Here is a 14,337-nt window from a genome sequence, read left to right as displayed (position 1 = left end):
CCCTTCTATTTCGCAACAACCCATTTAAAATAGGAAAAATCTTCTGCTTCCTCCAACTTTGTAGAGTCCTATTTTAAATGGGAACAGTCATCCTACTTCACCTCATTTGCAGCATCACATTTCAAATAGGAGTCTTCAAACTCCTTTGAATCACGAGAATATTTTTAGCCTTTCTCCTTCTTCACCAAGCACTCCTTCTCCTTCCCATTCTCAATCACCTTTAGATCACGTAACTTCTACTAATCCACCTATTGTATCCACTTCGAGTTTCTCCTCTCTCTCTCCTATTGCAAGTGATTCTTCATCTCATGCACATTCTATGCCAACTCTTTCTTCACCCGACAATCTTCAAGTATCTCGCACACAATCAACAACTGTACAACCTCAAACTCATCATATGACTACTCGCTCTAAAACAGGGTCTCTCAAGCCACGCATTCTTCCTTCCTTGATGGCTTCTACATGTCCCATTTTATTTGAACCATCCTCCTTTGCTCAAGCTTCTAAAGACACTCATTGGATGCAAGCAATGAGTTCTGAATTCGATGCTCTCATTCAAAATAAAACTTGGACTTTGGTGCCTCCTCCTCCTAATGCAAATATTGTTGGCAACAAATGGGTGTTTCGAATCAAAGTTTGTGCAAATGGCTCTGTTGAAAGATTTAAAGCTCGTCTAGTGGCTCAAGGTTTTTCGCAGCAGCCTGGAGTGGATTATTTTGAAACTTTTGCTCCTGTAGTAAAGCCTAGTACAGTGTGTTTGGTCTTATCCTTGGCTCATCAGCGAAATTGGTTCATGCACCAACTCGATGTGTCAAATGCATTCCTTCATGGTGAGTTATCTGAGACTGTTTATATGCGTCAACCTAAGGGGTTTGAGCATCCATATTATCCCCATTATGTCTGCAAATTGCAACATGCTCTATATGGTCTTAAACAATCTCCGAGGGCTTGGTTCCATCATCTTGCTCGTTTTCTTCTTGATCTCGGTTTTAAGCAATGTGTTTCGGACCAAAGCTTGTTCATTTTTCACTCTAAGGGTGATTGCATTATTCTTTTAATTTATGTGGATGATATAGCTGTTTTTGGTTCTTCAAAGTCCTTAATATCACAATTTATCTCTTCCATGAGTACAGAATTCTCAATGAAGGACTTGGGACAACTTCACTACTTTCTTGGCATTGAGTTAAAACATAACTCTTTGGGACTTCTCCTACTGCAGCGTTATTACATTACTTCAATGCTGCATCGCTTTAAATTGGAAAAGTGTAAACCAGTGCTTACTCCGCTTCATAGTAAGCTTGATTGGAATTCCACCTCTTCTCCTTTGCTTGAAGATCCTTCTATCTATCGTCAAATGGTTGGAAGTCTACAATACTTGTCCTTTACTAGGCCAGATATTCAATTTGCTGTCAACCTTGCTTCTCAATTCCTTCACCAGCTGAGACAATTGCATTTTCAGGCGGTAAAACGGATTTTTCGTTATCTTAGTGGCACCATTGATTGGGGCTTACAGTTGTATAAAAATTCTCCCTTGGCACTTACTGTTTTCTCTGACTCGGATTGGGCTGGTTGTTCAGCCACTAGGTGGTCTACAACTGGATTCTGCATTTTTCTTGGCTCCAACCTCATCTCTTGGTCTGCTAAGAAGGAGCCTACTGTTGCACGCTCAAGTACTGAAGCTGAATATCGAGCTCTTGCTGTTGCAACTGCTGAAGCTACTTGGCTCCAATATATTCTTCGTGATCTTGGCGTTTTTCTTACTTCTCCAGTCTCCGCAAAATGTGACAATATTGGAGCCATTCATCTGGCTCACAATCCAGTTTTTCATTCCCGTTCCAAACATGTTGCATTGGATTATCATTTTGTTCGTGAAAAGATTAGCCATGGTGATCTGGTGGTCTCTCATGTTCATACCTCTGAGCAACTTGTAGATCTATTCACCAAAGTAACTATAGCATTTGGCACCACCATTTTCCGTAGAGCTAACAGCCAATTGCTCACGTTTCATCTCTTTCGTTCAGATTGAGGAGGGTGTTAGCGTTATCTTTTAAGTCAATGAGTAATTAGATTTAATTTGAATTAATTATTCTTGTAATTATACCTTCCATATATTTATGTAAATTTATCTTATAGAATATACAGTCGGGAAAAGGTGGAGCACAGGAACTCACCCTTGGCGTTCTCTGCGTTTATCAATGCTCATCTGGAAGGAACCCATAAATTGATTTAAGGAGCAATCCAGGTGCTATCAAGACTCAAAGATGAAAAGCTGTCTCAAAGTCCCACACATCAAGGAAGTAACAAAAATTACCTTATTTTGGAAAGAAAAAATTTCTATTTCTAAGGATCAAATCTCTTGGTTGGCTCAAATCTTCTTCAGTAACTGGTCTCCCTACATAAGTTATTTTATATCGCAACCTTAGGTCTTAGAGAAATAACTTTGAATCGAACGCAATTATCCTCTCTTTGTTTGCTGCAAAACAAATATTGTAGCTCTTCTAGATCTGTTGTGTAAACAAGTTAGAGAAGAAAGAGAGAAAAACACTGGTGAGGCATTGTATCAAGAAAAGACGAGTGACATAGGAAACTGAGTTGTTGGTGTAAAACTACACCATTCACTTTGTATACTCAAGAACTGATCACTGAAGAGAACTCCCTTGCCACCCAAGGGGACTGGACTAGGATTCACATTGAATCGAACAGTATATAAACTCCGGTGTCATTAATTTCTGCACTTTACTTCTGCATTTTAATTCTGCACTTCTTAAATACTCGCATACATCTAGTAACGACTAATTGAAAAACTAGTCAACTTAGAATAATTATTTTAATAATAAAGCAATTCACCCCCCCCTCCCCCCATCCGCCCCACCCCGTTACTTTCACTATAAATACGAATAAAAATATATTTTCATATTATATATGTATTATCTTTTATCCAAATAATATATTTTTATTTATTTATTTATTTTGTATGATAACTTTAAAACTATACTCAATAATTAGAAGAAATAACTAATAAAATTAAATAATATTAATGATTCTGCAAATTAAACGCAACAATCCGAAAGCAAAATGTCTGATCCTATCCTTTGTAAATAGAATTCTTAGTGAATAAAATTATAATCATAGTTCATATGATTTTTCTAAAATTATGTATTCATTAACTAAGGGTACACGCGCAAAGCGCGTACCCAAAGACTATTTTATATAAAGATCTCACAGGATTAATTTGGAGCTAACCTGAGCCCATTTAAAAATGCGATTGTTACACAAATAGTCAATCATTCAATATTTATTTTTTCTAATCGTTATACATTGATTATACACAATTATACATATATTATACAGTCGCCGCCTATTTAAGTTAGAGAGTTTAGGCGGGCGGCTATTTGGGTTAATTCTTCATAAAAGAATTTATACATAAATTATATATAATGATATACATAGTTACACAAAGGGATTGTTACACAAACTGCGAACCGATTTGGACAACTTATTTAGTTCAAATTGATCTATTGAAAATATATCAAACCCTAAAAAGGGTAAGTTTTTGAATTTGATAGATTCCATATAATTATATTTATTTATATATTCATGATAAAAAACTAACATTTGTTAATTATATTAATTTGATTAGCTAAACAAATTATAGAATACTAACAAATAAACGATTAAAAAATAATTTTGAATTGGACGAACTGAGTTACGACTTATTGTTTAAATCAAATTGGACATACAGGTTAACATGATGAAAGGCCTGTACGATCTAGCTTGGCAAATGCAGGACACAACAGATGCTACGACTCTTGCAATCTTGCAAGTTTTCCATCCAAAATCGCTATCGTGAAGCTAATCAAATAGCAGATGCATTGGCTAAATGGAGCATCATTCATGGGGATTCTATCGTTTACAATGGGAAGGAGCTCTCCTGTTGTAATGACCCGACTAGTCGTTTTGAGCAATTTTGTCCGGTTTGGCAGTTTAAGGTTATTAGTAGCTTCATATTATGTGTATCGACTTGCGTGCGCAGTCCGGGCGTGAAACCGGAAAGCTTTTATGTGAAAATATGGAAAAAAATAGTAATTTTTAGAGTTAAAATTTTGTTTTTAGTTGACTTTGGTCAATATTTTTGGTAAACAGACCCGGATCTGTGTTCCGACGATCTCGGAAGGTCCGCGGTAAAATATGGGGCTTGGGCGTATGCCCGAAATTGAATTCCGAGGTCCCTAGCCTTAGAAAACAATTTTTGAAGAAAATTGTTGTGCTGGTTTTTAAAGGAAATAAAGAAATAAATTAATGTTTGAACTCGTTGGTATCGGGCCCGTATTTTGGTTCCGGAGCCCGGTACAAGTTTGTTATGATATTTAAGTCCTATCTGTAAAATTTGGTGAAAATCGGAATTGATTTGACTTGATTTGGACGTCCGGTTGAAAAGTTAGAAAATCATGAGTTTTGAGGTTAAATTCATAGTTTTTGATGTTATTTTGATGATTTGATTGCACGAGCAAGTCCGTATGATGTTTTTAGACTTGCGTGCATGTTTGGTTTGGAGCCCCGAGCCCCGAGGGCTTGGGTGAGTTTCGGATAGGTTTAGGCTATGTTGCGCTTGTTTTTGGATGCTTCATCGTCATTTCTTCAAGCAAAAATAATACCATATTGATCAAATGAGATCCAAATCAAGTTTTGTTTGAACCATTAGATCCGTATCGAAATTACGGAGCCATAGGAAAAAGAATCGTCGAATTTGGACATCGTATGAGGAAGATATGGTCATTTTCGTGTCGGGAAAATTGTTGGTTTCTGGTGTACTCGCAAATGCGAACTTCTTCATCGCATTTGCATTGCCAAGTACGCAAATGCGAACTTTTGGTCGCACATACGACTTCTGTCAGCCCTGCTTTGTTCGCAATTTCCAAGGGTTCGCAATTGCGAACCCTGGGTCGCAAATGCGACATCTGAGGCCTGTTAAGTGAGGTTTTTGACGGGATTTTCACCCATTTTTCAATTTTCTCAAAACCTAAACCTCCATAGGCGATTTTTCAAAGACCCAAACTTCTCCAAATCATTGGGTAAGTGTCTCTAATCAATTTCCAACTATATTTTGTGATTATACCTTAGATTTAACATCAAATTCATGAGAATCTAAAGGAAAATTTGGGGAAAATTGTAAAATCGTTCAAAAATGTAAAATGATGATTTGAATGACCGAATGGTATCGAAATTAGATAATTTTTATATTGGTGAACTCGTAGCGGAATGTGTGTTCGATTTTTGTAAATTTTGTTGGGTTCCGAGGTGCGGGCCCGGGGAGTTGACTTTTGTTGACTTTTTGCAAATTGTATAAGAATCATAGTTTTGTCAATTGAAATTCTTTTCTCTTGCATTGTTTGATGTATTTAAGTCGTTTTTGGCTAGATTGAGCCGAGCGTTGATGAATTGGTAAAGGAAAATCTAAATTGAGTATTAAATTGGCCGGATTGAGGTATGTATCTTGCCTAACCTTGTGTGGTGGACTTCCCCTTAGAATTTGAGTCTTCTATGCTAATTGTAGTCCGTGCATGTGAGGTGACGAGTGGGTGCTCGGACTTATTTGCGGGAAATTTGCTCTAGGGTTCTTAGGTCCTTATGTTCATTATGTGAAAAGTAGCTCGTTATAATTGGTTTTCCTAATTGCTTAAATTGCCTCTATATGCTCCATATGACGTTATTAACTTTCCTCTAATTCGACGTGTTATAATGACCCTTAATAACCTTAATTGAAGTGATTTCCTTCCTTATTGTCCTGATAATCCTTGATTGTAAGTTCCTCTATGACTTCGTGCAAATATGTTACATGTCCAATTGTTGTGGTTACCGGTGTAGCTATCACGTGCTTATTATGTCTTGTTGTTTTGTTGAGGTTATAGTGCTTCTTGGTTTTACCGTGACCCTTATTATGTATTGTTGACTCCCTTGCCGGGATGTTATTGTTTCTATCGTTGATTCCCTTGCCAGGATGCTATTGTTTCTATTGTTGACTCCCTTACCGGGATGTAGTTGTTTCTACTGCTTGGGTGAGGAAGAGTGATAAAGCACGAAGGGTGATGCCGTGCACATGTACATTTATATTGATATGGACTGTAGTGCGGGATACCAAGAGATCCCCACCACATATATTGAGGATACTAAGAGATCCTCGGGATACCAAGAGATCCCCAGCACATATATTGAGGATACCAAGAGATCCTCGGGATACCAAGAGATTCCCGGCACATATATTGAGGATACTAAGAGATCCTCGGGATACCAAGAAATCCCCACCACATATATTGAGGATACTAAGAGATCCTCGGGATACCAAGAGATCCCCAGCACATATATTGAGGATACCAAGAGATCCTCGGGATACCAAGAGATCCCCGGCACATATATTGAGGATACCAAGAGATCCTCGGGATACCAAGAGATCCCCAGCACACATATTGAGGATACTAAGAGATCCTCGGGATACCAAGAGATCCCCGATTGTTATCTCTGTATTGAGCTGTATTCCTTCTGTGATTATTTTGTCTCTGCTATAGCCGTTGTTATTCTTATTATCCTGTATTACTTCATACTGCTAGCATTTAATTATATTAAACAACTTCAACTTTTCTCGCTGGTTTTTCCTAATTAGTTTAGAAATTGTAATTTACTTTATATTATGTAAATGAGATTTTTTGAACATCTTGAGTGCATCTATACGGACATTATGTAATGTATAGCGTGTGGATTTTGTTGTTAAAAGTGAGATGGAAAAATATGCGGGCACAAGGTGCCATGTGTGCTGAAGGTTTGGAAGTTGAGATTATGATATGAGAAATCGAGGGTTGAGATGGTCGGGATTGTGTACTAGTCATGATGTGATTGGCTATGTTGGCATTGCCTTCTTCATTTGAGAGCATTCTTACTTGTCTTTGTTCCTATTATGTCAGTGTTGATTTACTTGGTTATCGTTAGTTATTACCCGTGCTCTCCCTTTATTGTTCCTATTGTTTGTATTTTGATTTCTCTCCGCTGTTGGTATTACCTTGTTATTTTTATCTCGATATTTTATTATCTTATCCTATTTATTTCATTTGACCAGTAGGTGTCTTGACTGTTCCTCATCACTACCCCACCGACGTTAGTCTTGATACTTACTGGGCACCGCCGTGGTGTGCTCATACTACACTTCTGTATATTTTTGTGTACAGATCCAAGTATTGATCGATAGTAGCTGTGCGGGTCGTCGCGGTGGAGACTCACGATAACCTGTTGCTGCGTTCGCAGGCCTCGGAGTCACCTTCATTTGTATTTACGTTCCATTGATTCCTTCTCATTCTGGAATAATGTTGTATTTATTTTGTATAATTACTCTTAGAAAGGCTTATGACTTGTACCACCGGTTTTGGGAATTGTGATTTATTGATAGTTATTTAATTTGAAGTCAGTAAATGTTAAATGTTATTTTAGTAAATGTTAGGCTTACCTAGTTTAGAGACTAGGTGCCATCACGACTCCTTCGGAGGGATTTTGGGTCGTGACACCTGTCAAGGTACATGCCCATATCTGATGGATAAGATACAAATGGCTACAATTAGACACAAGGCAAGAAGGAAATTTGTTACTGAATTCATGTAATTTATGTATAGCATTTTCTGGGAGCTCTTTTCATACATAGGTAGACTTACTTACGTGCATTTGATATGTGCTTTTTGTATATTGGTAAGAAAGCTACACTATCTTTGTATTTGTTCTATCGCCAGTTATAAGGGTGGTTTTTTGGATGTATTGAACAGAAGTCAGATGGAACGTCCCCCTCTGTTATGTGCTCTTTTTTGCTGGGATTATATATAAAGAAGGCGTCACCTAAAGGCGTAAAGTTTTAGTGAAAAATAAATCAAATTGCTCCATCCTTCTTGACTCAAGCAAATATTAGGTAAGCTATGAACTAACCCACATTAATCCACCCAAATTTAATCGAACTCTCTCGTATGATATCTCCAGGGGCGGAGCGAGCATATGATTTACGGATTCGGCCGAACCCACTAACTTTGATCCAGAACATGTATTTGTCTTAAAAATTCATTGCATATGTATAAGTTGTTAAATTAGAACCAGTAACATAAACGAATTAAAATCTCAAACTCACAAGTTTCGAATCCTGACTCCGCCTTTGGATACCCCTACAACTTGAACCTTGCTAAATGTTTGCTCTCTCATTTTCACTGCACTCCAATGTTAAAGTTCCTTTCAAGAGATAGTCATTAATGCGTCTGCAAATCATTATAAACTTTTTATCCACACCCGTTGTGCGTGTGTCTATCCCAATGGGTGTGATGTAGACAAATCTACTCTAATGCATTACTGACTACTTCCGTGGCGTCGAACCTAAAATTACAGAAGATCTTCAAACTTCAATCGGTAAGTTGAATTGCATAAAAAATCGATCACCATATGATATGAGAATTATTCTCCAAGAAGTAGACCAAAGACTAATAGAAATAGACCAGTAAAGTAACAAGGAAGAGATGAGAAACCTATACATAATCAATTCAAACACTTGCAGAACAGAACATATCATAAGTTATGGTCAATAAAGTGGCTAACAGAATCACTTAAGTAATTTAACAATTATAATCTCTACATTATAATCCATAAATTACTAGTAATTCATATATTACTAATCCTTACATAACTAATTCCTTTATAATTAAATTATGCATAACAAAATCCTACATAAATAATCCCTACATAACTAAATTCTGCATAACTAATCTCTACTGAGGCGATTCTTGCTAGAATTCAAAATTTCTGCTTTTTGGAATACAAAAAAGGCCAAATTCGTATAAATCTCTAAAAAAATATATAACAGAAAATTAAGTCTATAACCAACATTCCACCCTTCATCTGGGCCTTTGCTTTGCCCCTTTGTCACAGATCTATGATAGTTTGACCATAGAGGAGAAGTCCACATTTATTTCAGCCTCAGAATATTTCTGATCGATATATGAGAAAAATAAAGTAAAGTTGAATTTTTGGAAAAACATAAATTTCTCTAGAATGTCCTAGTGTAGTATCCTTGATATTTATCTAGTAGACACATCTAGATATTCTAGAATGTTGTGGGAAGATAAGGTTATCTATTAGACACATCTAGATATTCTAGAGTATTGTAGGAAGATAAGGTTAGCTAGATTTTTCTTGTACATGTTCTAGAAAATTATCTAGAACCATCCTTAGAGATGTATAAATAGGGGTGGTCTTAGGCATTTGTAACGAAGCTAAAATCAATAAAGCCGTCTTTCTTAAACAAGTTCTCCTATCTAAAAACTCTATTCTCTTTCAAAACTTCCTCTACTTTAGTTGAATCTTTCAATCTTAGTTAACGATCTTGGGCTAGCGCAAGGTCTCCAATAATACTTTTCTTCTGCTATTCTTTACATGGTATCAGAGCCATAGTCGCCTTCTAGATTTCAAGGTTGGGTTAGTGGTTGATTCAATTGGTTTCTCTAAATAGATTTGGGTGGTCGTGCTAAAGGATTGGGGATGGAGTTATTGAACCAGTCCAACTACAAGGTATGGAAGACTTGTATGGAGTCATACCTTGTTGGTGAGGATTTGTGGGAAGTTGTCAATGGGAGTAACACAAGTCCTCCTGCTGACGCACCGAAAAATAGCAATGCGCGTAAGAAGTGGAAGCAGATTAATACTAAGACTACTACAGATTTTGGAGAATGAGTTAGCTAACACGACTCAAGGTAATCTCTCTATCACCGAGTATTTTTTGAAGGTTAAAAATCTGTGTTTCAAAATTTCTCTATTGAATCCGGACGAGGCTATTTCTAAAGCACGAATAAGAAGAATTATTATTCGTGATTTAAAGGCAGAATATATTCCCTTTGTTACATCGATTCAAGGGTAGGTAAACAACCATCTTTGAAAGAATTTAAGAATTTGCTGTCGTCATAGGAGCTACTATCCAAACAGATGGTTGGTGTATCTATAAAAGAAGGAGAAGGAAATGCTCTTGTCTCCGATAAGAGGAACTTTAAAGGAAAATCAAGAGATAGCATGTACTTTCGATCCTCAAGTAGTTCAAGCTCGCTAGGAAAGAAGGGGGAGTCTTCCAGCAACGCTAGAAAGCCTTTAAAAATGTTACCTGTGTGGCAAAGTCGGACACATAAAAAGATATTGTCGAGCAAAAGAGATAATATGGCTCAAACCAAGAAAGCTGGTGAAGAAGAAGAAAAAGAAGAAGACTAGGAAAAGTGCTTCGCAGCGTAGACTCGAGCAATTAATGCCATGGATTCCATATATTTTGAAAGAGACTGGATCGTACGTTCAAGATATGGGCACCATCTCACTGGAGATCAATCCAAATTCTCCACATTTTGCGAGTACAATGGACACGATGTCATTGTGACAACAAACAATATAGTCCATAATGTGGAGAAGGAAGGCACTGTTGTGATCAATGAGAAGCAAAAAGCGCAATCACTCTCAACAGTGTCTTTCATGTTCCAGGTACGAAGAAAAATCTATTTTCAGTCGCAAATGCTCTAGATGCTGGAAACTATTTGCTATTTGGCCCACGCGATGTAAAGTTCCTCCGAAATATCAAGGTGCTCAAAAGGAAGGCATTCACTCAGGTAAGAGAGTTAACGGTTTATATATCTTATCTGCCTCTAGTTCATATATTGACAATATGAGTAGCAATGATAACACACATCTTTGGCATGCTAGGCTTGGACATCTAAGCATGGATAAATTAAAAGTCATGGTAAAATTGAATATAGTAAAAGGATTGCCTAACTTAAGAAATTTTGGTGGAGGAAAGGTTTGTGAAGGATGTCAATATGGAAAGGCACATCGTCTTTCATTTGACATATCCTTGTCAAGGTGCAATGCTCCACTAGAACTTATTCACAGTGACTTGATGGGGCCAACGAGAACTCCTTCATTCTCAAGCTATTCTTATATGCTAATTTTCATTGATGATTTTACTAGATTCACTTAGGTTTATTTTGTGAAGCACAAGTCAGAAGTTTTCAATAAGTTTGTGGAGTTCAAAGAAACAGTTGAAGGCGAACTCGATTTCAGAAAAAGGCGGCTGGGAGCTGATAATGGCAGTGAGTTCATGTCAGATGAGTTTCTTTCCTTTTGTCGTCAGCATGCATTAATAAAGAACTCACATGCCTTGATATGCCACAACAAAATGGAGTGGCTGAAAGGAAGATCCGACACTTAACTGAGACATGTAAGAGTTGGCTTCATGCCAAGAATTTACCTAGAGCCTTGTAGCGGAAGGTATGAAATGTGCAGCGTATGTGATTAATAGGATGCCGCTTTCTCCAAACAATACGAAGTCTCCCTATGAATTAATGTTTGGAGAAAAGCCTAGCATTAAACACCTCAGGTTTTTTGGCTCTATTTGTTATGTTCACATTCCGGATTCTCAACGGAGCAAGTTGGATGCCAAGGCAAGAAAACACATCTTTGTCGAATATGATGAAATAAAAAAGGGATGGAAGTGCATGGATGGATCCTAAACTCATCTCTTTGTTGTCCCAAGGGATGTCATATTCGACGAAGTATCGTTATACTATGGAGTTTCATAAGAAGAGAAGGGGCAAGCTCTTAACCCTTGAACCTTGAAGCATCAAATCTGCCCATCACAAGTACTGCTTTAGATAATACAGTTGTCAAGGAGCTAAGAGAAAGGGGGGACCGAGATCTCAATGACATGAAACTCAACAAGGAGATGATTCAAGTGGTTCAAGAAGGCCAAAAAGAACTATTGTCAAGCCAGCTCGTTTCAGAGATTAATTTATTTGCACATACTCATGTTTCTTTGCAACACCAATGGAAGAACCTTCAGTCATTGGGGAAGAAAGACAAGCCTGAAAATGGTGCTGAGATCTTCACCAAGGCACGTCCTAAAGAATCGGTTGAGTTCTTCCGCGACAAGCGTGCGATAGCTTCCAAAAAATCACTTTAAGAGAGAGTGTGAGAAAAATAAAGTAAAGTTAATTTTTTGGAAAAACATAGATCTAGAATGTCCTAGTGTAGTATCCTTGATATTTATCTAGTAGACACATCTAGATAGTCTAGAATGTTGTGGTAAGATAAGGTTATCTATTAGACACATCTAGATATTCTAGAGTATTGTAGGAAGATAAGGTTAACTAGATATTTCTTGTACATGTTCTAGAATATTATCTAGAACCATCCTTAGGGAAGTATAAATAGGGGTGGCCTTAGGCATTTGTAGCGAAGCCAAAATCAAGAAGGCCTTCTTTCCTAGATAAGTTCTCCTATCTAAAAACTCTCTTCTCTTTTCAAGATTCCTCTTCTTTAGTTGAGTCTTTCAATCTTAGTTAATGATCTTGGGCTAGCAGAAGATCTCCAATTATACTTTTCTTCTGCTATTCTTTACAACTTCTTCATCTGTAGGATATGTGTCCAACAACTTCATCGAATGCTATTGCTTTTAGATTAAGCTTATTTAAAAGATTTAACTTTTTTAATTGATGTTATGTAACAACCCGACCGGTCGTTTTGAGTTCTAGCGCTCCGTTCAGCAGCCTGAGGTCGTGAGCAGCTCCATTTCAGGTATTGTGACTTGTGCGAGTGGTCAGAATTGAATTTCGGGAAGTCCAGAGTTGAATTGGAAAGAGAATTCTCATTTCGGAAGCTTAAAGTTGAAAGAATGAACTAGGATTGGAATTTTGAGTAAACGACCTCGGACTCAGGATCTGAAGGTTCCAGCAGGTTCGTATGATGATTTCGGACTTGGGCGTATGCCCGGTTCGGGTTTTGGATAACCCGGGAGCATTTTGGCGCCTATTGTGGAAGTTGGTATTTTTGAAGAAATTTCATAAGTTTGGCTTGAAGTGCATTTCAGTGTTATCGATGTCCGTTTGGGAATCCGAGTCTGTGAATAGCTTCGTATTCTGATTCTGGAGTTGGGAGCGCGATCGGAAGTGAATTCGGAGGTCCGTAGGTCATTTTGGAGTCATTTGGCTAAAGATAGAAATTTAAAGGATTTGAGGAGTTTGACGGGAAGTTGACTTTTTGATATCGATGTCGAAATCCGATTCCGGAAGTTGGAGTAGGTCTGTAATGTCGAATATGACTTGTACGTAAAATTTTAGTTCAATCGGACGTGATTTTATAGGTTTAAATATCAGAAATAGAAGTGTGAATTTTTGAAGTTCATTAAGTTTGGATTGGAGGTCGATTCTTGATTTTAGCGCTGTTTGATGTGATTTGAGGGCTCGAACGAGTCCGTAATGTGTTTTGGGATTGGTTGGTATGTTTGGTTGGGGTCCCGGGGGCCTCGGGTGGATTTCGGATGGTTAACGGAACGAATTTGGAATTTGGAAGAGGGCTGAAGGATCTGGTTGCTGGCATTTTTGCTTCTGCGGTGGGCTAACCGCAGAAGCCAGAAGCGGCCCCGCAGAAGCGGAAAGGGGGCCGCAGAAGCAGATTTGGTCTAAGAAGAGAAGGGACCGTAGATGCGGTCATATTTCCGCAGATGCGGGACCGTTCCTGTGGTAGAGTGGTCGTAGATGCGGAGTGAGGGGCAGCTGGAGCGGACCGCAGATGCGGTCAATATTCCGCAGAAGCGGGACCGCATCTACGGAGGTGTTGTTGCAGGAGCGAAAAGGTGGAGGCCCAGGGGAGACCGCAGATGCGGCAATGTGGCCGCACCTGCGGAACCGCAGAAACGGTCGCAGGTGCGGAAATAGCTGGAGGCAGAGGGGTTGTTTTAAAGTCGGATTTTGGTCATTTCTCTTCCATTTTTCTTCGCTTGGGCAATTTTTGGGAGAGCTTCAAGTGGGATTTTCGTCATCTATGTTAAGGTAAGTTACCCCTACTCATTTCCAAGTTAAATACAAGATTTTATCATGGAATTAGACATGAAAATTGTGGGAAAATTGGGATTTTTGGAAGAAAACCTAGAAACTTGATAAATTGGATTTTACCACGAATTTGAGCATGGAATTAAGAGTAAATTGTATATTTGAGCTAGTGAAGCTATGGGTAGAGTATATCTTCGAGAAATTTCGGATTCCGGGCACGTGGGCCCGAGAGCGTTTTGGTCAACTCTTCGATCGGAGTTAGGAATTGCTATAAATTAGATTATAATGAATATTTGAGCATATATTAATGGATTTGCATAATCGTTGGCTAGTTTTGGAGCATGGTGCATCAATTAGAGTCCCCGGAAGGGCGTGGAATGCCGGTTATGGATCTTCAGAGCGAGGTGAGTCTCCTTTCTAACCTTGTAAGAGGGAATTGTCCCCATAGGTGAAATAATTGATTATG

Source organism: Nicotiana attenuata, chromosome 7, assembly GCF_001879085.1.
Source record: "Nicotiana attenuata strain UT chromosome 7, NIATTr2, whole genome shotgun sequence".
NCBI classification, from domain to species: Eukaryota; Viridiplantae; Streptophyta; class Magnoliopsida; order Solanales; family Solanaceae; genus Nicotiana; species Nicotiana attenuata.
The sequence above is the reverse complement of the archived record's forward strand: the minus strand, read 5'-3'. Positions refer to the sequence as shown.